The sequence below is a fragment of the Manis javanica genome, chromosome 14 (genome assembly GCF_040802235.1).
Source record: "Manis javanica isolate MJ-LG chromosome 14, MJ_LKY, whole genome shotgun sequence".
NCBI classification, from domain to species: domain Eukaryota; kingdom Metazoa; phylum Chordata; class Mammalia; order Pholidota; family Manidae; genus Manis; species Manis javanica.
In genome coordinates this window covers 54,467,436-54,493,617 of record NC_133169.1, presented here as the reverse complement: position 1 = coordinate 54,493,617, position 26,182 = coordinate 54,467,436, and the positions used below count along the sequence as shown (strand labels likewise).

Here is a 26,182-nt window from a genome sequence, read left to right as displayed (position 1 = left end):
CAGATTATTAATGGGCCTGGTGAAGCCAGTGTCTGCGCCCAGCCAGGGGGACCTGCTTCAGAGAGGAGGCCTCAGTGCCCATTTGCACAACCTGGCCTCCTGGACAAGCATCCCTGGGGAGCCACGGCAGCTGTTGAAACGCAGCCCTGTGGTGCTGGGCCTGGTATCCAGCGAGTTTCAACTGGCAGAGATGGAGATGGCAAAACCAGGACACACCTGCACCAGCACTGGGTGGCAGGTCACCCTCAGGGGTCCCAGTACCTGCCGCTGGCATGGTTGTGATCCATCCTGGTGGCTCACCCGGGTGTGCCCTACTCCTGCAGCAACAGCCTGATGCCCAAGGAACTTCTGACAAAGCGAGTCACTGAAGAGTCTTCTGCTAAGAAACACCTCGGGCAGCTCAGCACAGTGAGCGAAAACTTGTTCCTCCATTTGTTTCACAGGGAACTGAGGGCTCACATGTGAACATCCTATGTCAGAAGGGATCCAGCTGGTCCAGTGGGCTATGCTTTTCCCCCAGTCTGCTACTGTCCCAGTCCTCCCCAGGGCCCAGGAACCTCCAATACATAACACGGCCCCCTCCCCAGCAACACAAACTAATGTAAAAACAGTGTAAGGGGAAGAAGCGCCAAGGTGGCGCCACAAGTAGGGCAGTGGAAATCTCCTCCAAAAACCATATATATTTTTGAAAACACAACTAATCCTAAAAGAGAGACCAGAAGATACAGTACAACAGCCAGGCTACATCTACATCTGCAAGAACTCAGCATCTCACGAATGGGGTAAGATACAAAGCCAATACCCGGCAAGACCCGAGCGCCCCCCACCCCAGCTCACCGGCAGGAGGACAAGGGTCGGAGCAGGAAGGGAGTGAAAGCATAGGACTGCTAAATACCCAGCCCTAGTAACCTTCATCGGGAGCACAGACACACATTGCATGGTGTACTAGAAATTAGAGAAATGGAAAAGTAAAATCTACGAGTGGGTCCCCAGAGCCAGTTGGCCTGGGACTAAAGAAAAGTGAGTACTTTTTGAAGGTCTTAAACGGACAGGGACTTCACACTTGGATGGAATCCTCCAGGCAGACTCGGCCTAGCAAGCTGGGAATCCTAAGGAATTTCAGTTGGCCCAACCCCCTGGGGGGAAACCCAGCCCTAAAGCCCCTCACGACAATAAGCACCCTACCATTTGTTCTCCCTGGCCAACGTGGTCTCGCCACAGTGGTGGAGTAGCCAGAGAGTGGCCCTGCCCACACCAAGCAGGCAGAGTCTCCTCCCAGTGCACAGCTACCTGGGCAAGACCCAGAGGCTGCCACCGGCGCGTAGTTGCCCGGCACAGACAGCGGAAGCTGGGGAAGGCATGAAGGTGCGCCACTCTCGCAGAAGAACACACCCGGTCTGCCCGTCCCGCCCACAGCAGCTCACGGGATTAACCCAGATGCTCCACCAAGTGTGCGGGTAACCAACACAGGCAGCGGAGAAGGGCAAGGCGACCAGGAAGCAGGAAGGGACTCTGTTCTCTGAGCTGACACATGCACCACTTGCCTACAACTACCACTATCACCATGAAAAGGCAGAAGAATCTGGTCCAGTCAAGAATGACCCAGAAAACACCCGAGAGAGGGCCTGCAGAGATAGATGTAACCAATGTACCTGAAAAAGAATTCAGAACAAAGGTCATAACCATGCTGATGAATCTGCAGAGAAATATGCAAGAGCTATGGGATGAAGTCAGGAGGGAGATTACAGAAATAAAACAATGTCTGGAAGGATTTAGGAGCAGAGTGGATGAGGTGCAAAGGACCATTAATGGAATAGAAATCAGGGAACAGGAATACAGAGAAGTTGAGGCAGAGAGAGAGAAAAAGATCTCCAGGAATGAAAAAATATAAAGAGAACTGTGACCAATCCTAATGCAACAATACTCACATTACAGGGGTACCCGAAGAAGAAGAGAAAGAAAAAGGGATAGAAAGTGTCTTTGAAGAAATAATTGCTGAAAACTTCCCGAAACTGGGAGAGGAAATAGTCTCTTGGACATTGGAAGCCAACAGATCTCCCAACACAAGGGACCCAAGGACGACAACACCAAGACATGTAATAATTAAAATGCCAAAGATGAAAGACAAGGACAGAGAATTAAAAGGAGCCAGAGACAGAAAAAAAGTCACCTACAAAAGAAAAACCATCAGGCTATCATCAGACTTCTCAGCAGAAACCTTACAGGCCAGAAGAGAATGGCATGATATATTTAATGCAATGAAACATAAGGGACTTGAACCAAGAATACTGTAGCCAGCACAATTATCATTTAAGTATGAAGGAGTCATTAAACAATTCCCAGACAAGCAAAAGTTGAGGGAATTTGCCTCCCACAAACCACCTCTACAGGGTATTTTAAAGGGACCGCTCTAGATGGAAACATTCCTAAGGCTACACAGATGTCACCAGAGAAAATAAAATTACACCAAAGAAAGCAGACCAAACAAATACTAACTAAAGGCACAAAATAAAATCAACTATTCACAAAAGCAGTCAAAGGAAACACAAGAGTACAGAATAAAACACCTAACATACAAATGGAAGAGGAAAAATGAGAAGGGACAGAAATAAAGAATCATCAGACTGTGTTTATAATAGCTTAATAAGAGAGTGAAGTCAGATGATTAGATAGTAAAGAAGCTACCCTTGAACTTTTGGTAACCACGAATCTAAAGACTGCAATGAAAATAAGTACATATATTTCAATAATCACCCTAAATGTAAATGGACTGAATGCACCAGTCAAAAGACACAGAGTAACAGAATGGATAAAAAAGCAAGACCCGTGTATATGCTGCTTAGAAAAAACTCCACTCAAACCCAAAGACATGCACAGACTAAAAGTCAAGGGATGGAAAAAGATATCTCATGCAAACAATAGGGAGAAAAAGCAAGTGTTGCAGTACTTGTAGCAGATAAAATAGACTTCAAAACAAAGAAAGTAACAAGAGATAAAGGAGGACATTACATAATGATAAAGGGGCAGTCCAACAAGAGGATATAACCATTGTAAATATACATGCTCCCAATGTACACAGAAGCACCGACATATGTGAAACAAATACTGACAGAATTAAAGGAGGAAATAGAATTCAATGCATTCATTCTAGATTTCAACACACCACTCACTCCAAAGGACAGATCCACCAGACAGAAAATAAATAAGAACACAGAGGCACTGAACAACACACTAGACCAGATGGACCTAATAGACATCTACAAAACTCTACACCCAAAAGCAGCAGGATACACACTCTTCTCAAGTGCACATGAACATTTTGCAGAACAGACCACATAGTAGGCCACAAAAAGAGCCTCAGTAAATTCAAAAAGATTGAAATTCTACCAACCAACTTCTCAGACCACAAAGGTATAAAAGTATAAATAAATTGTACCAAGAAAACAAAAAGGCTCACAAACACATGGAGGCTTAACAACGTGCTCCTAAATAATCAATGGATCAATGACCAAATTAAAACAGAGATCAAGCAATATATGGAGACAAATGAGAACAACAGCACAAAGCCCCAACTTCTGTGGGACGCAGCAAAAACAGTTTTAAGAGAAAAGTATAAAGCAATCCAGGCCTATTTAAAGAAGGAAAAACAATCCCAAATGAATAGTCAGAATTCACAATTATTGAAACTGGAAAAAGAACAAATGAGTCCCAAAGTCAGCAGAATGTCAGAGAATAAATAAAATTGAGAGGAATAAAACACTAGGAAAAAAAATCAATGAAACCAAGAGCTGATTCTTTGAGAAAATAAAGAAAATAGATAAACCCCTAGCCAGACTTATTAAGAGAAAAATAGAATCTACACACCTAAACAGAATCAGAAATGAGAAAGGAAAAAACATGACGGACCCCACAGAAATACAAAGAATTATTAGAGAACACTATGAACATCTATATGCTAACAAGCTGGAAAACCTACAAGAAATGTACAACTTCCTAGAAAAATACAACCTTTCAAGGCTGACCCAGAAAGAAACAGAAAATCTGAACAGACCAATTACCAGCAAAAGAAATTGAATTGGTAATCAAAAAACTACCCAAGAACAAAACTCTTGGGTGAGATGGATTCACCGCTGAATTTTATCAGACATACAGAGAAGACATAATAACCATTCTCCTTAATGTTTTCCAAAAAATAGAAGGAGGAATACTTCCAAACTCATTCTATGAAGCCAGCATCACTCTAATACCAAACTAGGCAAAGACACCACAAAAAAAGAAAACTACAGACCAATATCCCTGATGAACATAGATGCAAAATCACTCAACAAAATATTAGCAAACTGAATTCAAAAATACATCAAGAGGATCATACACCATGATCAAGTGGGATTCATCTCAGGGATGCAAGGATGGTACAACATTTGAAAATCCATCAACATCATCCACCACATCAACAAAAAGGAGGACAAAAACCACATGATCATCTCCATAGATGCTGAAAAAGCATTTGACAGAATTCAACATCCATTCATGATAAAAACTCTCAACAAAATGGGTATAGAGGGCAAGTACCTCAACATAATAAAGGCCACATATGACAAAGTTACAGCCAACATTGTACTTAACAGCGAGAAGCTGAAACCTTTTCCTCTAAGATCGGGAACAAGACAGGGATGCTCACTCTCCCCACTGTTATTCAACATAGTACTGGAGGTCCTAAGCATGGCAATCAGACAAAACAAGGAAATACAAGGCATCCAGATTGGTAAGGAAGAAGTCAAACTGTCACTATTTGCAGATGACATGATATTGTACATAAAAAAAACCCTTAAGAATCCACTCCAAAACTAGTAGAACTAATATCTGAACTCAACAAAGTTGCAGGATACAAAATACACTAAAGATGAAGTAGCAGAAAGAGAAATCAGGAAAACAATTTCACTTACAATTGCATCAAAAAGAATAAAATACCTAGGAATAAACCTAACCAAGAAGTGAAGGACCTATACCCTGAAAAGTACGAGACACTCTTAAGTGAAAATAAAAGGACACCCTAACAAATGGAAACGCATCCCATGCTCTTGGCTAGGATCAATTAATATTGTCAAAATGGCCATCGTACCTAAATCAATCTACAGATTCAATGCAATCCCTATCAAAATACCAATAGCATTGTTCAATCAACTGGAAGAAATAGTTCTAAAGTTCATATGGAACCACAAAAGACCCCAAATAGCCAAAGCAATCCTGAGAAGGAAGAATAAAGTGGGGGGAATTATGCTCCCTGACTTCAAGCTCTACTACAAAGCCAGTCATCAAGACAATTTGGTACTGGCACAAGAACAGATCCACAGACCAGTGAAACAGAATAGAGTCCAGAAATTAACCCTAACATATATGGTCAACTAATATTCGACAAAGGAGCCATGGATATACAATGGGAAAATGATAGCCTCTTCAACAGCTAGTGTTGGCAAAACTGAACAGATAGCTACATGGAAGAGAATGAAACTGGACCATTGTCGAAGCCCATACACAAATGTAAATTCGAAGTGGATCAAAGACCTGAATTTAAGTTATGAAACCATAAAACTCTTAGAAAAAAACCTAGGAAAAAATCTCTTGGACATAAACAATTTCCACTTCTTCCTAAACATATCTCCCCAGGCAAGTGAAAGAAAAGCAAAAATGAACAAATGGGATTACATCAAGCTAAAAAGAAAAGGATACCTCAGCAAAAAAAAGGCATCCTACAGTATTCATAAATGACATATCCGATGAAGGTTTCACATCCAAAATATATAAAGAGCTCACACACCTCAACAAGCAAAAAGCTTATAATCGAATAAAAAATGGACAGAGGATCTGAACAGACAATTCTCCAAAGAAGAGATTCAGATGACCAACAGACACATGAAAAGATGCTCCACATTGCTCATCATCAAAGAAATGCAAGTTAAAACCACAATGAGATATCACCTCACACCAGTAAGGATGGCCACCACAAACAACAACAAATGCTGGCGAGGACGTGGACAAAGGGGAACCCTCCTACACTGCTGGTGGGAATGTCAATTAGTTCAACCATTGTGGAAAGCAGTATGGAGGTTCCTCAAAATGCTCAAAATAGAAATACCATTTGACCCAGGAATTCCACTTCTAGGAATATACCCTAAGAATGCAGGAGCCCAGTTTGAAAAAGACAGATGCACCCCTATGTTTATCGTAGCACTATTTACAATAGCCAAGAAAGTGTCCATCACCAGATGAATGGATAAAGAAGATGTGGTACATATACACAATGGAATATTATTCAGCCATAAGAAAACAAATCCTACCATTTGCAACAACATGGATGGAGCAAGAGGGTATTTTGTTCAGTGAAATAAGCCAGGCAGGGAAAGACAAGTACCAAATGATTTCACTCATCTGTGGAATATAAGAATAAAGAAAAAAACTGAAGGAACAAAATAGCAGCAGACTCACAGAACCCAAGAATGGACTAACAGTTACCAAAGGGAAAGGGACTGGGGAGGATGGGTGGGAAGGCAGGGAGAAGGGGAAATAAAGGGGCATTACTATTAGCAGACGTAATGTGGAGGGTGGAGGTTCAGGGTAGCTGTACAACACAGAGAAGACAAGTAGTGATTCTATAGCATCCTACTACACTGATGGACATTCACTGTAATGGGGTATATGGTGTGGACTTGATAATGAGCGGAGTCTAGTAAACATAATGTTGCTCATGTAATTGTAGATTAATGATACCAAAATAAAAAAAATTTGACGTATACATATTTTATTAGTTCTTTTTTACTGTGACAAAAAATATTGGAAATTGGTCCACATTGCCTCCCAAAACACTACAGATCCATAGTTTACAGTCATAAACTAATCATGGTTAGTATGCAACCATGTCTGTGGCTTTGTGAAACGGGTCCAAGGCCCCACACTTCAAATAACCTTCCCCACAAGGCCTTCCTGGTGCTCAGGTATCTCCAGGTGCACACAGGTCAACACTGTACAGCTAACTGTCCATACTCACCTGCTCCCCTGAACTCCCGTGTTCAGGTCACCATTTGACTATCATCAATTTAACATCACCAAAGTGATAGTCTGGTCTTTTCAATACTGTTTGTAAAATTCTAGGTCACCAAAGGCTAAGAAATGAGTCTACAGCATGAAGCGTGAAAGGAACGGTCACTGGAACATTTCTCTGTCTTGCCTGGATAACTGTATGACTGCTGCTCATGCTCTTCGGGGGTATCTTGTCTCTGAACAAGTTCCCCACGATCCAGCCTCATACACTCCACTGAGGTAACATATAGTCACCGTTTAACACTGAGATTTTTGGATATTAATATGACAGAAAAATATATATATATTGAGTAATTGATTCAATCAATGAGTTTGACTATTTGCTTTCTTCCTTTGTCTAAAAATTATAAACTTCAAAATCTACGTCTAATGTCACTTCATACAAGGGACCTTCACCAATTCATATTCCAACCATGAGCTTATAGTTTTCTCATGGCCCTAAAACATCTACTTGCTGGGGAATATTAATCACCACTTGACGCCTTTGTTCGACAATATGGGATGAAGTAGACAAAATTAAAGCATGCAGGTGACTGTCTTGCTAATACTTGGGCACACTGAAAGGAGCATTTTTAGAAGATAGTATATCACATACACAGCCACCAAACAGAATGCAGATACAAGAACAGAAAGAATAAAAACTCAATAAAGGAGGGAGAATTGAAATTTTAACCATTCATGGGGAATAATTTTACATTTACAGAAAACTAGCATGGACATGAGTTATACAAACAATAACCACATGCTCTTTACCAAGACTCTCCAGTTATTAACATTCCACCTTTTTTGCTCTGTCACTTCCCCCTCTCTCATCCCCCTCTCTATCATTTAAATCAATATCATAGTTTCTCATGATATTTTCCCTCTAAATATTTTTGGTATTTATTTCTAAGAATGTGGATATTCTTCTACAGACAGTGCAGTTATCAAACTTAGTAAATGTAACATAAATACTGACTGTATAATCCATTTTGAATGGAGAAGGGTTAGAAATTGAAGAGTTTTCTGCTAATGCAAGTAATTCTTAAAAAACGTGTAAAACTTATAAAAATCTGAATAATTCTGATGTAAGATTCTAAACTTATGATATATAGAGTAACGTATAAGTGCATCGATATCAAAGTTTCCTACTTTATGGTTTCTTGAAAGATGGATCCCACATTCAACATTTTCTTCAGAGCCCCCATAACATACTTATTCCTTAGACTATAGATCAAAGGGTTTAGTACAGGAGTGAGTAAGGTGTCAAATACAGATGCCACCATGTCCTTCTCAGGAGTGTGGTAGGAGCTGGGGAGCACATAGGTGTAGATGGCAGCCCCATAGAAGAGGGTGACCACAGTCATGCGGGAGGAGCAGGTGGCAAAGGCCTTCTTCCGGCCCTCTGCCGAGTTCATCCTGAGGATGGTGAGGATGAAGTAGGAAGAGTCTGAAATGATGGTCACAGGGATGAGCAGCATGAGGACGCAGCAGAGGTACATGAGTGTCTTATACAGGGAGGTGTCTGAGCAGGAGAGCTTCATCACAGCAGAGACCTCACAGAAGAAATGATGGGTCTCCTGGGATCTGCAGAAGGGGAAGGTCATGGTAATGGGAGTGAACAAGAAGCCATCCACTGATCCCAGGAGCCAGCAGCTAGATACCAGGAGACACACCCTGTGGTTCATGAAGACAGGGTAACGGAGGGGATGGCAGATGGCTGCATTGCGGTCATAGGCCCTGGCGGCTAGGGTGAAACATTCTGATCCTGCCAGTGTCACATAGAGGAACATCTGCATCCCACATCCGGGGGCTGAAATCATGTTTGCACCCGTGACCAGTCCATGAGCACCTTGGGCACAGTGACAGAAATGTACGTCATGTCCATGAGAGACAACTCGCTGATGAAAAAGTACACGGGGGTGTGGAGGCGGGCATCAGAGCATATCAGAAGGATCAGGATGGTGTTTCCAGACAAGGCCATCAGGACATCCCCAAAAATGACCATGCGAAGGAGGGCTGGGTGTTTGGATTGACTGAAGATTCCCACCAGGATGAACTCTGATCTTTCTGTGTGGTTGGCCATCCAGGTGGTGTCCTCCATGATTTCAGCTGGCCCACCAAAGAGAGAAGTAATGGATCACTCATGAGATGCCACCTGCTGAATGACTAGTGTGTGTGTGTGTGCACGTGTGTGTGTACTCGTGTGTGTGTGCACGTATCAATCCAGTTATGCTAAATGGAGGAAACCTTATGGTCCTGGACAACTAGAGGTTACACGTTACCAGTAATTCTATGAATATACCAGAAGATTAATAATTTATACCTGTGGGACAAAATAAATGGTAGCTTCTGAAATTGTCAAAGTTCATGGTCATGAGATGACCTTATGATATATGTCCTTTTTCAAGTATGGAAATTTGCACAGTCACTGGTGTATACAAACACAAAAAGTGAATTATTAAAGATGGGGTATCACTTTCTAAAGTTTTTGTTATAGGACACAGAATTTCACTTATGCTCTTAAAAACTCTTGAAGTTTCATTCAATATAAGAAAGAGTTTACATTTCACAGTGCATACAATACTGAGTCATTGCATTGTACACCTGAAACAAATATGTTATATGTCAATTTTATACTTCAGTTTTAAAAAAGACTTAAAAAGTAGCTGAATCACAGTTTGAGATAACCCATATGAATGTCTGAACCCATTGTGCCCGTGAGACTGGGTCACACAGTGAAGGAGTGAAGTTGGGTGGGTTGAGCTGTATATTCACAAGTAGCCTGTGGGCCTCACCAAGGAACCCTTTGGACATCATAGGGGCAACATTAGGAGCCCAGACTCTGAAGCCGTACTGCAGCTGTGGGTCCAGCTTAGTCTGCACCTACTATTCCACTGTCCACTCTACATAAAATGCACACAAGCACAATGATCTCAGGCATGGTTAGGAATAAAAGAGCTAAAATTATGGAAGTGGTTAGATAATGACCAATTACAGTGAATACACATAATATCACTATTTTAAATAATTAATATATAGAGAGAGAATTGTGCAGAATATATATAAGTGAGGGCTCTTGCTCTTCTTTTCTGGTAATATAAGACACACTGTTAGGTCAGTTCACCAGGTTTAGTATCTATATATGCTTCTGATAATTTGTATTCCATAATTTCTGTATTCTTAAAGAACTTAAGCATTACTTATTATATGTGTCTATAGACACATATCATTACAAAAACTTTTAAATTATTAAACACAAATATATAAATAAATATACACATATACTTATTTTAATCCTGGTTAAGCAGAACTTTATGCAGATATCCCACTTTTTTCTATGTAGTACATGTTTTTCCAAGTTGAAATTCATCATCTTAAAACTTCTGCCATTTGCTATACATATTGGGGACAAGGAATAGGATGTAGATAATCACTGACGTTTATCAGACAAGTTTTTGTTTTCCCAAATGTTATCTGCTTTAATGTACACAGAAAATAATTTTCATGGAGACTGAGATACAAAGAGGAAAATGGAGTAACACTGAGAGATTTGACTCCAATTCCCTGTTAGGCCCTCTGTCTTGCTGCTCACAGCCAACTTCTGATTCATCTGAAGATGAATCAAAGACAAATTAAAATTCATTACACATAGGAAGGTCACAATCAGTCTACTCAGGAACAAATACTATATAAATATGATTAAAAGTAGAATTTTAAAATAACTACAATATAAATAAAATGAATGATAGATGCAAAGATCTGATATTTCTTAAGAGAATCAGTAATAAGTTCATCTGTATCTTGTCATGAAGATTAGGTATCTGCAGATTTTCAATTTCTTAAGTGTTAAAACGCAGTAATGGAAGGAAATATGGGCTCCTTTTTCTGGAAAGAGTTGAGAGGTGGTTATATTTCAGGGAAATTTCATAATGATACTACACATATCAAATATATTTTATACTATTGCATTAATTTCAAATGTTAATTACTATATTCAATTTATTAACAAATTGAATTTATTCAGGGTGCTAGAACAGCAGACAACAGAGACAATTATTTCAATTTCTTAATATAAATATCCAAGAAATCTGGACACATTGCATTAGAAAATATAACCTTTCTTTCAAATTCCACCCTCCCTGGCATATGGATTCTGAGCTCTGTGAAAAAGTTAAAAATACTCGTTATTTGCAAAACAGATCTGTTTACTGGTCTATACTTGTGGTCAAAGTAAACGAGGGCTAGCAGAGGGAGCAGTCATGTGAGACCTTCAGCTGTTTGCTGAGCGAGTGGAGGGAGACTGGAAGGGAATTTTGGGGTCACTGGGCAAATCTCTGCTGCACCTCAGTAAATGGGGATCAGCATCAGTAGGCCACAGCAAGCAGCCCACCTGGGATACAAACAGGGAGCTGTGTCTGCACCACCCTCAGCAGCTGCTCCCACCCCATGCAGACTTTAGTGCAATTCCTTGAGTTTCATGGAAGCAGTTTAGTGCATATTTAACTTGATGTCATTGATAGTGTCTGTGGCATATGCCAAACCTTTACTGGAAGCTAAAGGCATTCCAGGAATTGTCCTAATGCTCTCACCACATTCCATCCTTCCCAGGAGCCTGTGAGGTACCTACTCAGCTTACTTTGTCCTTTTACACAATAAAAGCTTCAGGTTCTCAGATTATCTGCCTCATGCCACAAACTAACTGGAGTGAGAACTCATCGCAGCCCTTGATTCGGCCTTGCAGGCTGTGCCTCTGCCTCAGATCTGATAGCACTCCCTTCCCTCCATGGGGGACGACCTGGTGTTGGATGCCCATGTCAGCTTTCCTAGGGAACCATAAATATGATACGGACGTTTGTTTCTAGTATTTTACAAACCTCAGAAATCATCCCCACACCAAGTAAAATAGTAGCTCTTCCTCTGTCAATTTCTATCTCAAGAAAAGAAAATGTATCATCCAGTAAATGGGGATGAATGTATATATTCCTTTTCCCACAAATAGTTGGAAAACAAAGACATGTTTCCTAATATATTGCAGTACATACATGCAATTTAAAGAGATTCATAAGAGAAAGCATACATGCTTTCCTTCTTAAATACAGACAGGTCAAAATCGAGAAAACACTTTCAGCTAATAGACTGTGTGAGAAAAACAAGTCAAAACAATAATTACCCTTTCCCCATGCAGTTCTGTCTACTTCTGTGGCTGAGACCAGCACCAGGTGATGTTTCTCATCTCATCCAGATGGGCTAATGGCACATGTCCAAGTTAAGTGTCCATGTTAGGTAGGAGAGTGACATCATCCCTGGCATTACTATGCCCACTGAGTGGATGCTTTTTCTTTTGACGAATCCCCTCTGAGACTCTGATGAGGAGTGCAATTAAGAGAGCTAAAGAAGCTGATGGATAGCCCTGTTAAAATTTTTGGATTTTTTTCTTATGTCTTAAAAATAATCTTTTATTGTTAATGTTGACATGTATTAAAAGCATAACCAATAGTAACAATAATCACAAATCCCAACACCACTAATAAATTCTTGGCTATAAAATCTGTTCATGTATATATGAATATATATACTTTCTCAAAGTTCAAGGAAAATTTGTGAAATATTTTTTACTTCTATTTTTCATTGATAATCTGAAACTAATAGTTGAGAATTGATTTGTCAAAGACAATACCTCTAGTCAGTACTATGGTTGGAATTAAAATTAAGTATATTTCCTTCACAACTTTGTCTTGACCTCTGTTCATGAGATTACTGATTTGTATACTTTCTTTTGTTGTATACATGAAATCTATCTTAATTTAATGCTATCTTACTTTTTCATTTCTCAAATTTCAATTTTTTGCAGTTTTATTGATATAACTGACAATTAATATTATGTAAGTCCCAGATGTATATGTGATTTGATGAGTATATATGACCAACTTATGTTATGACTGAGATTTTTGTTCTCCTCTGTGACCTTCGCCAGCCTCCCCCACCCTCCCCGTCCATCCCGTGGTCACACCAGTCACTTCTCAGTGTCTGTGACCCCAACTGCTCTCTTGTTCATTTTGCTTTTTTGTTTTCAGACTTCACATATGAGTGAAATCACATGTTGTTTATCTTTCTTCACCAGCTTATCTCATTTCACATACTGCTCTCTAGGTCAATCCATGTTGTCCCAAATGACAGGATTTCTTTCCATTTTCTGACTGAATATTCCACTGCATACATGTACTGCATAATATTTATCCACTCATCTATTGATGGACGCTTGGCTGTTTCCATAGTTTGGTTATTGTAAGTAATGTGGCAATAAATACAGGGGTGCATTAAGCTTTTTGAATCAGATAATTTCTTTTTGGGTAAATCCCTTGAAGTGGCGATATGGAGTCATACGGTATTTTATTTTTTATTTTGAGGAACCTCCATTCTGCTTTCAATAGTGTCTGCAACAATTGGCATTCCCACCAACAGTGTAAGATTGTTCTCTTTACTGCACATTCTTGCCAACATCTGTTATTTCTTGTATTTTAGATAGTGGCCATTCTGACTGCTATGAGGTCACACCTCACTGTCGTTCTGATTTGCATTTCCCTGATGATTAACAATGTGCAGCCTCTTTGTCTATGTTAACTGGTAGCAACTACACTAGTTTCAGTCAGGATTAGTAATGTGTGTAATTGGCAAATCACTATGTTGTGACTTAATTAAAACAAATATAGTATTTTATATCACCTATGCTCTAATGGAAAAAATACATGCATATATGCATTCCTCTCAAACTTTTCCAAAAACATTGAAGAGGTAAGAACACTTCCAAACTCATTTTATGAGGCTGGCATTATGCTGATACCAAACGCAGACAAAACTGGAATGACAGACCATTGAAAACGCATTAGAATGGCCGCTATCAAAGACACAGAAAAAAACAAGTGCTGGTGAGGATGTGGAGAAGAGGAACCCTTGTGCATGGCTGTGGGAATGTAAAATGGTGCATTTGCTCTGGACAAGAGTCTGGGGATGCCCCCAAATTAATCATTAACTACAATATGTGCCTGCATTCCACTTCTAGGTAAATTCCCTAAAATATTGAAAGCAGGTTCTTGAAGCAGTATTTCTGAATTCATGTTCCTATCAGCATTATGCATAATAGCTAAGAAATGAATGTAACACAAGTGTCCTTTGAAGGATAAATGGATAAGCAAAACATTGAAAACACATGACGGAATATTACCTTAAAATGAAGAAACATTGGTAAACAATGTGGCAGTAAATATAGGGTGTAATGTGTTCTGTAATTTGCTGAAATGTGGATGGATTTTGAGGATAATATCCTAAGTGAATGAACCACTCACAATAATACAAAACCTGCATGATTTCAATTACACAAGATACTTTGAGTGTTCTTAGTCATAAAGACAGAAAGTATAATGGTTATCGAAAGAGAATAGGGAGAAGAAAATTGAGACAATTATTATGTGATGGGTATAGCGCTACCGTTTGAAAATGAAAGTTCTGGGGAGGGATGATGCAGATGGCCTCATATGAATGCACGTCATACCTCTGATCTGTACACTTACAAATGGTTGAGATGATACAGTTTATGTGTTTACCATGAGACAAATAGAAAAATGAAAAAATTACATACATAATGTAGCAAAGTGAATGAAGTGAATGAAGAAGTGAATGAAGAAAGTGAATGAAGAAAAGTGAATGAAGAAAAGTACAAACAATCATGTCATGAGAAGAGATAAAGACAACGATATGAAGCAGAAAACCTCAGTGTAAATCTCCACCACAGTACTAATTACTGGGGCTCTCTTGGGTACACGGATTATTGTCAAAACATCAGACTGTAACTGTGATGATAAGAATAAATATTTTAAAATATTTAAACAATTTTTAGAGATTATCTCCTCATATCTCTAATGTACATGTTTTGTAGAACAAAAGGCTACATGCAAACTAGGCCATATATTTCAGATAAGAATTTATTAGTAATGGGGATTTTTGAGATTAATTTAAATGTTGTTTAAAACGTACTATGCATTGCATTTAATAACAAAAGGAGATTTTTTAAAAGGCATAAGGAGAAAACCAGATTACTGCAACTGAAATATTGATTGCCTTGCTTAGGTCTGTTGGCTGCAAGCCTCGTCAAGGTCAAGGGGACTGGTCAACCCACCCTGTATCAGCTCCTCCAACAGGTGCCATGATACAAGGGGTGATAGCATCTCCTTTCTCTTTATTCACTTAAACTGGCCACACTCTATTTGCCCAGGGGCATGAGGCTCTGAAAAATCATAGGACGGTGGGTTCAACCAGACAGACAGACAGAACCGGAGGAGCAAAAGGGTTATTATTATTCTTGACTTATTCTGTCCATTCCTTTAGTTCTGGATGCTATTTTCACAATTATTTTGCCCATTAGTTTTTACTGAGAAAAGTAAATGCACTTTTTGTTTTCAAACTTTATATAAATCTTATAATTTCTAACAAGTGGAAATGGATGTTTCCAAATACTGATGGAATAAAACTATATATATATGATTTCTATATAAATGGATAATGTATTCATCTTCATTAGACTGAAATTTTGCAGAGGAAGAGTGACTTGATTTAATTGAGGGGGACTATTTCTGGTAATTACAGCCTTGAAACAAAGGTCTAATCGTATTTGTGTTTTCATATTGAAATTAGCAATGGGTGACCTAAAACCCAAATTATAGACTGTGGAGTGAGGACTGTGTACCCAGCAGATACGAGACTGTTACAGACTGTGGGTCCCAGTCCTGCTGAGCCAGTGTCTTTAGGGTAGTTTAGGATGTTAGGTACTTACTATGAAGACATTTTTAAAAATCTAGATAATGATAAAATATGTATGTACTAAACTCTTGAGGAATATTAAATGTGGTGCAGCATTGAAAACTTGCTGGGATGCTTCAAATCAAGATTCAATATTATTCTACCACCGCTGTCAATGATTCTACAAGTTAAAACACACACTGAGCTGCCCACATCAGTCTCCAGATACTGAGTAGGGAACAGTCAGGACAAGCCGGGAGGCAGTTTCATCGCACGGAACAGACAGCAGGTCCTCCTGTCAGGAACACTGGGTGGGCTGTTGGGGCTCCACCACAGTTACACCTGCTTATCAAAGTGCAACAGCAGTTTGCCCAGGACCCTCCAGCACCTTCTGTGTTTCCTCCATTTACTCAGCAAAGACTGCCCAGGCCTTCAGTGCTCTGGCCACTGTGTGGGTCTTGCTTCACTTTGACCACAAATAGGAGCTGGGTCGGCAGGGGGGTTTGGAGTATATTGGACAGCTTTTGAATATTGCCTAGAGCTCAGTTATATCCACCAGTGAGGGTGGAGCTTAATAGAAAAATTACTTTTTCATTGTGTTCCAGACTAGTTGGACACATATAGGGAGGCATCAGAATTATTTGCCATGTTGTCCAGTCTTACAGCACACCAGTATGTGGGAGTGTAAAAACTGGAATATCACAATTAGCCTTTATGATGATTATAAGAATATACAAGGTATTTGATATGTGTAATTTCCTCCTGAAATATCCCAACTTAAAAGCCCTTCTAAACTCTTCACAGAAAGAGAAGCCAATTATTTTGTTTGACCTTCCTGCTGGTAAGAGTTTTTAAAATTTAACATTCAACATGTCACAAAATGAAGAGGTAGAAAGGTCTAATTTCTGGAAGAGATTTGTAGATTAAACTACTGCCAATTGTCTTCAGAAAGGACACATATTTTGTTTCATTGGTCATTTTTACCTGTTTTAAAATTCTACTTTAAACAACATTTATGTAACATTTGTCACTGAAGCAGATTTAGGAGTCACCAATGAACTGGAGTTAGAGCATCTCAGTACTATTCAGTTTTTCTCTATGCACCTCAGTTTCTATGAAAAATTAATTGCTATGTGCATTAAAGCAGGTGATATTTGGGAAATATAAATAAAGCCTTATCTGACAAGGCTTAATTTTTACTTTTTGATGAATTTTTGTTTTCATTTATTTCCACATATTCCTTAAATTCTGTTCTAATTTGTTCACTGATCCACTGATTTTTGAGAAGCATGGTGTTTAGCATCCATGTGTTTGTGGGCTTTTTGTTTTCTTTGTGTAATCTATTTCTAGTTTCATACCACTGCAGTCTGAGAAGTTGTTTTATACAATCAAAATCATTTTGAATTTATTGAGGCTCTTTCTGTGGCTTAGCATGTTATCTGGTTTGGAGAAAGTTTCATGTACACTTGACAGGAATGTGCATCTGGCTTCTTTTTGTGGAATGTTCTGTAGATATCTGGTTAAGGACATCTCATTTAATGAACTGTTCAGTGCCTCTGTTTCTGTATTTATTTTTTGTCTGGTTGATCTGCCTATCTATTGAAGTGAATGGTGTGTTAAAATCTCCTAAGATGAATGTGTTGCAATCTCTTTCTCCCTTTAATCTGTTATTATTTGTTTTACATATGTTGGTGCTCCTATGTTTGCATGCATAGATAGTTATAATGTTTCTATCCTCTTGTTGGACTGACCTTTTTATCATTGTGGAATGGACTTCTTTGTCTCTTGTTACTTTGTTTTGAAGTCTACTTTGTTGGATACAAGTACAGCTACTTCCGCTTTTTTCTCCCCATTATTTGTATGAAATATCTTTTTCCATCCCTTCAATTGTAGTCTGTGTATGTCTTTGGGTCTGAGATGAGCCTCATGTAGGAAGCACATAGATCAGTCTGTTTATTTATTCACTATGCCACTCTAGGTTTCTTGATGAGTGTATTCAGTCCATTCACATTTAAGGTAATTATTGATAAGTATGTTATTATTGCAATTTTATTAATTGTTCTCTGGCTGTTTTAATAGTCTCTGTTACTTTCTTCCTATCTTATATTTTACTCTTGTTATCTGATGGTTTTCTTTATTTTTTTCTCTTTTATAATTTTTTTGTGTATCTATTATAGGTTTTTGTGGTTACCATAAGGTTCAAGGATATCTCCCTGGCTGTGAGTTCACATTAAGTTGCTGGTTGGTTTACTTCTAACACAATCTGAAAGTACTTATTTTTTCTTTCTCCTCTACACTTTAGGTGTTAGATGTCATAATCTTCACTTTTTGTTCATCCCTTGACTAATTTTGTATATAGTTGGTTTTACTACTTTTGTTTTGTTTTAATTTCATACTTGCTTGGTAAGTACTTTGTTCACTACATTTACTTTGGGTTTATTTTCCTTGCTGAAAACTATCCTTGCTGGGGGAAAAAGATGGCAATAAGAGAAATGAGGCAGTAACTTCCTCTCAAAACCACATATAACTTGAAAATACAGCAAATAATCCTGAAAGAGTGACCCAAAGACTGCAGAAGAGAGTGCCTACATCTGGGGAAAAGAGAAGATCTCACAGAAAAGGGTAAAGTAGCAAAGCTACTGTCTGGCAGGACCCAAGCCCTCCCCCACCCAGCTCACATGCAGGAGGAAGAGAAACTGAGAGCACAGGGAGTAGAAGCCCAGGACTGCTGAACACCTACCCCCTGGAGATCTGTTCCAGGAGCAAACACCCACATTGCATGGTGCTCTGAAGATTAGAGGGGCTGGAAAGTTTAGACAGGCAGAATACTCGGGGAGACTGACATTTCAGCTGCTTGTGGAGAAAAGGTACCCACAAATGGCATCTCTGGGACAAAAGAACAGCAAGTACATTGAAAGACTTCCCAACAGTGAGAGGAGTTTTAAAGGGGCAAAGATTACACAAAGCTTGCTGCTCAGGAGAAAGGGAAGGTGGACAAAATCATCCTGAAACCACACAGCCCATCAGCGTGGGGACTTTCAGGAGCTTCAGAAGCTCCATCCCCCTGGCTGGCAAAGCCCGAGCGCCCCCACTATGGTTTTCACCCTCCTGCTCCTTCCTCCTGGCAGGCACCCAGTCCACACAGCTGTTGGCCTTACCATCACAAAATGCAAGCTAGGTGATGGCCCCACCTATGGCAGACACAGGTGCATAAGGAGAAGCTCCTTCCTGGACCTGGCAGTGGAGGCAGGCACTACATCCAGGAAGCAGGAAAGAGCTTGTCCTGAAAGGCACCGGTTCTTCCTGACTGTGGCCTTCCCCATTGCTCCACGTACTCCACAGCTCAAGAAAGAGGGCTTATGGGCACAAGACGGTGCTGCCTACTCAGTTATTATTCTGCAGGAGTCACTAGAAAAATGAAACTGCAAAAAAATTTTGTAAAAATAAAATTCAGCAGATGCCACAAAGAGGGCTAAGTTAAACTGAAGTCAGCAATCTTCTTGATAAATATTTCAAAATAGAAATCATAAACATGCTTATGGGCTACAAAAAATGATCAAAATCTCAGGGAGGACATCAAGAAAGAGACAGAAACTGAAAAATACAGTAGCTGAAATGAAACCTACAATGGAGGGATTTAAAATTAGATTAGATGAAGTAGAGGAGATAATAAATGGCACAGAAATTAAGAGAACAGGAATACAACGAAGTTGAGCCACAGACAGAAAAAAGAGGATCTCTAGGAATGAAAGAATGATGAGAACTATGGGATCAATCCAGATGGAACAATATTCGCATTACAGGAGTACCAGAGGAAAAAGAAGAGAGAAAAAGAGACAAAGTCTCTCTGAGGAAATAATTACTGAAAACATCCCCAATCCTGGGAAGGAAATAGTCTCTCAGGTCATGGAAGTGAAGAAATTTCCCAACACAAGGAACTCTAGGAAGACAAAACCAAAACATATAATAGTTAAAATGGCAAAGATCAAGGACAAGGACAGAATATTAAAGGCAGCCAGAAAGAGAAAAAAAATCATGTATAAAGGAAAGCCTATCATACTATAAGAAGAATTCTAAGCAGTAAGTTTAGAGGCCAGAAGGGAGTGGCATGACAGAAAGGCCTCTAACCATGAATACTCTATCTGGCAAGATTATCATTTAAACTTCAGCAGTGATAAAACAATTTCCAGATAAGCAAAATTTGAGGAAATTTACCTCCCACAAAACACCTCCAGAGTGTATTTTAACCCTGCTATAGATGAATGGCCTCCTAATGCAAAATAACTGTCACTAGAGAAAATAAAACCACAGTAAAGGAAGAAGGCCCATTAATTACTAAGAAAATGCAAAGTTAAATCAACTACTCAACAAAGTTAGTCAAGGGATACACAAAGAGCACAGAATATGGCACCTAATATATAAAGAGTAGAGAAGAAAGAAGAAGACCATATACAACAAACCCAAAGTCAACATCATACTTGACAATGAAAAGCTAAAAGCTTTTCCTCTAAGATTGGGAACAAGACAGGGATGCCCACTCTCACCACTTGTATTCAACATAGTCCGTAAGGTCCTAGCCACAGCAATCAGACAACACAAAGAAATTAAAGGCACCCAGGATTAGTAAGGAAGAAGTTAAACTGTCACTGTGTGCAGATGACATAATATTGTATATAGGAAACACAAAAGAATCCACCAAAAAACTACCAGAATACCTGAATTCTTGCAAAGTTGCAGGATACAAAATTAATACAGAGAAATCTGTTGCATTCCTATAAATTAGTGATGAACTAGCAGTAAGAGAAATCAGGAAAACAACTCCACTTACAATTGCACCAAAAAGAAAAAAATACCTACGAATAAATCTAACGAAGGAGATGACCAACCTATACCATGAAAACTACAAGACACTCATGAGAAAAATTAAAGAAGATACCAATAAATGGAAATACATCCCATGCTCATGGATAGGAAGGATTAAAATTGTCAAAATGGCCATCCTGCCCAAAGTGATCTACAGATTCAATGCAATCCCTATCAAAACACCAACAGCACTCTTCAATGAACTAGAACAAATCATTCTAAACTTCATATGGAACCACAAAAAGCAAAGCAACCCTGAGAAGGAAAAATAAAGCTGGGGGGATTATGCTCCCTGACTTCAAGCTGTACTAAAAAGACACAGTAATCAAGATAATTTGGTACAAGAGCAGAGCCATAGACCAAAGGAATAGAAGAGACACCCCAAATATAAACCCACATTTACAGGACAGTTAATATGATGAAGGAGCCATGACATAAAATGGGGAAATGAGAGCCTCTTCAACAGCTTGTGTTGGCAAAACTGGACAGCTACATGCAAGAGAATGAAACTGGATTATTGTCAAACTGCATACACAAAAGTAAATTCAAAATAGATCAAAGACCTGAATTTATGCCATGAAACTATAAAACTCTTAGAATAAAATATAGGCAAAAATCTCTTGGATATAAACATGAGCAACTTTTTCCTGACCACATCTCCTCAGACATGGGAAACTAAAGCAAAAATGAATAAATGGGACTACATCAAACTAAAAAGCTTTTGTACAGTAAAGGACACCATCAGTAGAACAAAAAGGCATCCTATAATATGGGAGAATATATTTGTAAATGACATATCTGATAAGGGGTTAACATTCAATATATATAAAGAACTCACATGCCTCATCACCCAAAAAATAAATAACCTGATTAAAAATGGGAAGAGGATCTGAAAAGACACTTCTCCAAAGAAGAAATTCAGATGGCCCACAGGCACATGAAAAGATGCTCCACATCACTAATTATCAGGGAAATACAAATTAAAACCATAATGAGATAAATCCTTACATCACTTAGGATGGCCACCATCCAAAAGAGAAGGAACAAGAAATGCAGGCTAGAATGCAGAGAAAGGGGAACCCTCCTACACTGCTGATTTGAATGTAAATAAGTTCAACAATGTGGAAAGCAATATGGAGGTTCCTCAAAAACTAAAAGCAGAAATACCATTTGACCCAGTATTTCCACTCCTAGGAATTTCATTAAAGAAAACAAGATCCCTGATTAGAAAAGACACACGCTTTTGAAAAAAAACCTGTTTTCTTTCACAGCACTATTTATAATAGCCAAGATATGGAAGAACCTAAGTGCCTATCAGGAGATGAGTGGATAGAGAAGAGGTACAGTGTATGCACAATGGGATACTATTCAGCCATAGAAGGAAAGAAATCCTACCATTTGCAACAACATGGAGCTGGAGGGTATTATGCTCAGTGAAATAAGCCAGGCAGAGAAAGACAAGTACCAAATGAATTCAGTCATCTGTGGAGTATAACAACAAAGCAAAATTGAAGGAACAAAATTGAAGGAACAGCAGCAGACTCACAGACTCCAAGAAGAGGTCCCGTTAGCAGTTACCAAAGGGAAGGGTTTGGGAAGGGTGGGTGGGGAGGGAGGGAAAAGGGGATTAAGGGGCATTATGATTAGCACACATAATATAAGTAGATCACGGGGAAGGCAGGATAGCTTAGGAGAAGGTAAGTAATGACTCTAAAGCATCTTAATACGCTGACGGACAGTTACTGCAATGGGGTGGGGGAGGGCTTGATTATATTTGTGGATGTTGAAACCACAATGTTGGTCATGAAACCTTCATAAGATTGTATATGAATGATGCCTTAATTTTAAAAAATCCTCTGCACAGTGAAAAAATAATCAATAAAATGAAAATCAGTCTATGGAAAGGGAGGAAATATTTGCCAACAACACATATTATAAGGGATTACTATCTGAAATACACAAAAACCTCACACAGCTCAGTATCACAAAAACAAATAATCCAATAAATTATAGAAGGACCTGAGTATTGTTTTTCCAAGGTGTAACCACAAAGCAAACTATAAAACCCTTAGAATAAAATATATGCAAATGGCCAACAGGTATTTAAAAGGTGCCTCAACATCACTTATGGACAGAGAACTATAAAACAAAACCATAACCAGATATCACCTCACTCATGTATCTTAACATGGCTGTTGTCAGACAGAATACAAATATCAACACAATATAGGAAAAAGTACCCCTCATACACTGGTGTAAATGTGAAATGGAGCAGTCTATGGAACACAGTAGGGGGGTGCCTCAGAAACTTAAAAGATAAAGTCCATTTCATCCAGCGATCCCACTGCCGGGAGACATTTGAAAGAACTGAAATCAGTATGTCAAAGAGGATCTGCACACCCATGTTCACTGCTGTGTTATTCACAAAAGCCAAATTATAGAACAACCTAAAAGATCTTAAGATGGATGAATGCATACATAAAATTACACACACACAACATGCATGGTGTATCATTCAACAATAAAAAACAAGAAAGTCTTGCCATTGATGACAAAATGGGTGAATCTGGAAGGCATTATGCTGTTTACCCAAACAGAGACAAAAACTGTATGAACTCACATGTGGAATCTAAAAATAAAGCAAGCAAAAAAAAACAATTCCATATTAGCAGAGAACAGAATTTAAAAAAATAAAACTATATATCCTTAGAAGCCTTTCCATCTATGGCAGTCCCGTTAATGTGTCCTGTTATGCTGTTTCAATGGTCATAAATTCCTTAAGTTGTCATTTATCCAGGAATTGTTTAATCTCTACTTCATATTTGAATGAGACTTTTGCTCTTAGAGGATTCTTGGTGAAGGTCCTTCAGGTTCAGTACATTAAATATATCATGCCCCTCGCTTCCAGCCTGTAAGGTTCTGCTGAGTAGTCTGCTGACAGTCTGATGGGGGTTTTACTCATAACTAATATTTTTTAATTCTCTGGTTGACTTCAGCACTCTCTTCTTATAGTTAAACTTTGTCTGTTATGCTTCCTGGTGTGCAGGGTAATGGCTTCATGAAGAAGGCATCCTTATTGCGCAGCAGCTGAAGACAACAATTTACTCTCCAGTGCCCAGATCTCCTTTAAGGTGGAGCCCTAGGGTGCAGCTGGTGGGTGGGCAACGGGCAGGGTTGCCTTTCAGCCTGTCTGCCAGCAGTGGTTGGTCTGTGTCAGCAGAGGAGCCCGCAGGCCTCTGTGCCCTTTGGGTGCCTTGAGGCACTTCTGCTGGGATGAATTATAGGTAGAGCTGCCCTCTGTCTGTTTGTCAACAAAGGCAGCTGCTAATGGGCCAAGAAGGCAGGACCGGGCAGGAGTGCAGGGAGCTGCTGTGGGCCTGAGCTTCCAGTGAGGGAGCTAGAGCTCAGGGCTGGTTCATGCATGCACCCCACCATTTGGGTTGGAAGAGGGCCAGGAGCACCTGGAAGTGTCCTCCCTCTGCTTGTCTGCCTGGCTGAATGGGCTGGGCAGAGCAGGGGCACAAGGAAAGGCTGCCATGTGGCTGAGCTGCAGGGAGGGAGATGGAGCATTCGGAGCAGGTTCCTGTGAATACCCAGCGAGCTGGGCTAAGGCGTGCCTGGGGAAGCATCATCCACCTGCCCTTTATCCTTGGAAAGAGCTCTCTTGACCCACGCATCTGTGGCACACTGCTCACTGATGGTAAATCTTTCCAATTCTCCACATGGCGAAACCATAAGGATGAAGAGAAAATTTCCTGCCAGGGCCTAGGGACTGAGTGAGGGTGTGGATACCAAGGAATATGAGAGGGATTTGGGAAAATCTTCATGTTTTTGAGTGCAAGACTCTAAACAAGTGACAAAATTCATGGAATCATATAACAAAAAAGGATATTAATTTTCTTGTAAAAGCAAGTTAGGATACATAATTAAAAGAAGAGAGAAAAATACATGAGTTATGTTTCCATACTCTTTTTTATGTACTTTCATTTTAATAGTGATTTTAATAGTGAAAATTGTTATTATTTCTTAAACAAAAATTGTAACTTTAATGTTCCATTTGTTGAGGGCAAAATTCAGAGAAACAGGTCCAAAAAACTAAGAGTTGAATATATAATCATAGATAAGGAACTATTTATGAACAACAAAATGTTAAATCATAAATGCATAAAAGCAATTGTTTTGACAATACACAGATACTGATATATTTCAAATAGGAATGAAGTGTTCAATTTCCTACCTTGTTTACTATTACGACACGGAATATACACACATCAAATTTGCTATATTGCATGAACTTGAACTTTTTATAAGATTGACCATCTAAATACAAGAGAATGGAACTTGTACCCATTATTCTGGATGTCTTTTTTGCTGATTACATTTGCATAGAGAATTCTCTCTCTCCAACAATAAGCCCATTGTTAAAAAGAGAATAAATATTAGTGGACAACTCATAATTTACTAAAATAACAAATGAAAAGTCAGACTAAAGAAGATTGTAATGTTACATAAGCCTGATGGTTAATCAAATACTTCCGCCTGGATATAAATATATACAGTTTAAAATTAAATATATATGTATAAGCACATGTATGTATAGAGAGGGCATGTTAATTTTTTAGTATAAATATATGAGTAAGAATTAAGAATATATGCAGGCCTTGACACTGCTGGTTGCTTTACAAAGATTTGACTTAAATGAAAACCATATGTCCAGGACTCCTTGACATCTGAAAGTGTCCAGATAACAACCCCCTTTCAAATATAGATTAATCAGAAATTTTTAGAACTGCTTCCACAAAGCATTCTTCCAAGGGACTCAGTGCAGCTGGCATGCCCTCCCCTCCTTCCAGGTGCCAGGACCTGGATGCAATGACTGGGGTTGCTGTCCACTGATTGCAAACATTTGGAGGTACAGTGGATGCGTGCAGGGATGGATGCAGCTGCCAGGCTTGCTTTGATTCCTGAGAATTAGAGCCACGTGCTTAGAATGCTGAGGAGAAACCTATGGAAGCCCAGGTGCAGGGTCATGTTTGATGGTAGTATTTCACCCATTTCTTTACTGTGAAAGGAGAAAATCTCTAACTTTGCTTAGGCCCCATTTTTAATGGGTGTTCTTTGATTCAAAGCTATGGTTTCCAACACATGCATTAGTCAAGCAACTTTCAACAAAGGAGAGAAAAAGAGGATTTGAGAGGATCGCAGCAGGAATATATAGGCAGTTCCTGATTATAATAGGGCATCCATTTCTAGTGTCTGAGGCTGTAAAAGGTGAAGGTAACAGAAAAAGCAACTGAAGTTAAAATCTAGTTTGTGAAGTATAATAGAAACTATGTAAAGACATAAAAAAAGACTAGAAATCATCTAATATATCAGTAGAGAAATTTAAAATAAAAGAAAAATGGTTAACATACATGCCCATGTAGCTGAATTACTTGGCGTAAAC

At 39.1% G+C, this 26,182-nt stretch overlaps 1 protein-coding gene and 1 pseudogene across 4 annotated transcripts in view; both read right to left on the bottom strand.

The window, feature by feature from the left end:
- Positions 1–26,182, bottom strand: part of LOC118972705 (putative histone-lysine N-methyltransferase PRDM6) — a 359,903-nt gene that overhangs the window by 93,719 nt on the left and 240,002 nt on the right. The window lies entirely within an intron of this gene.
- On the bottom strand, positions 6,792–9,185 carry LOC108397603 (olfactory receptor 2T29-like; annotated as a pseudogene).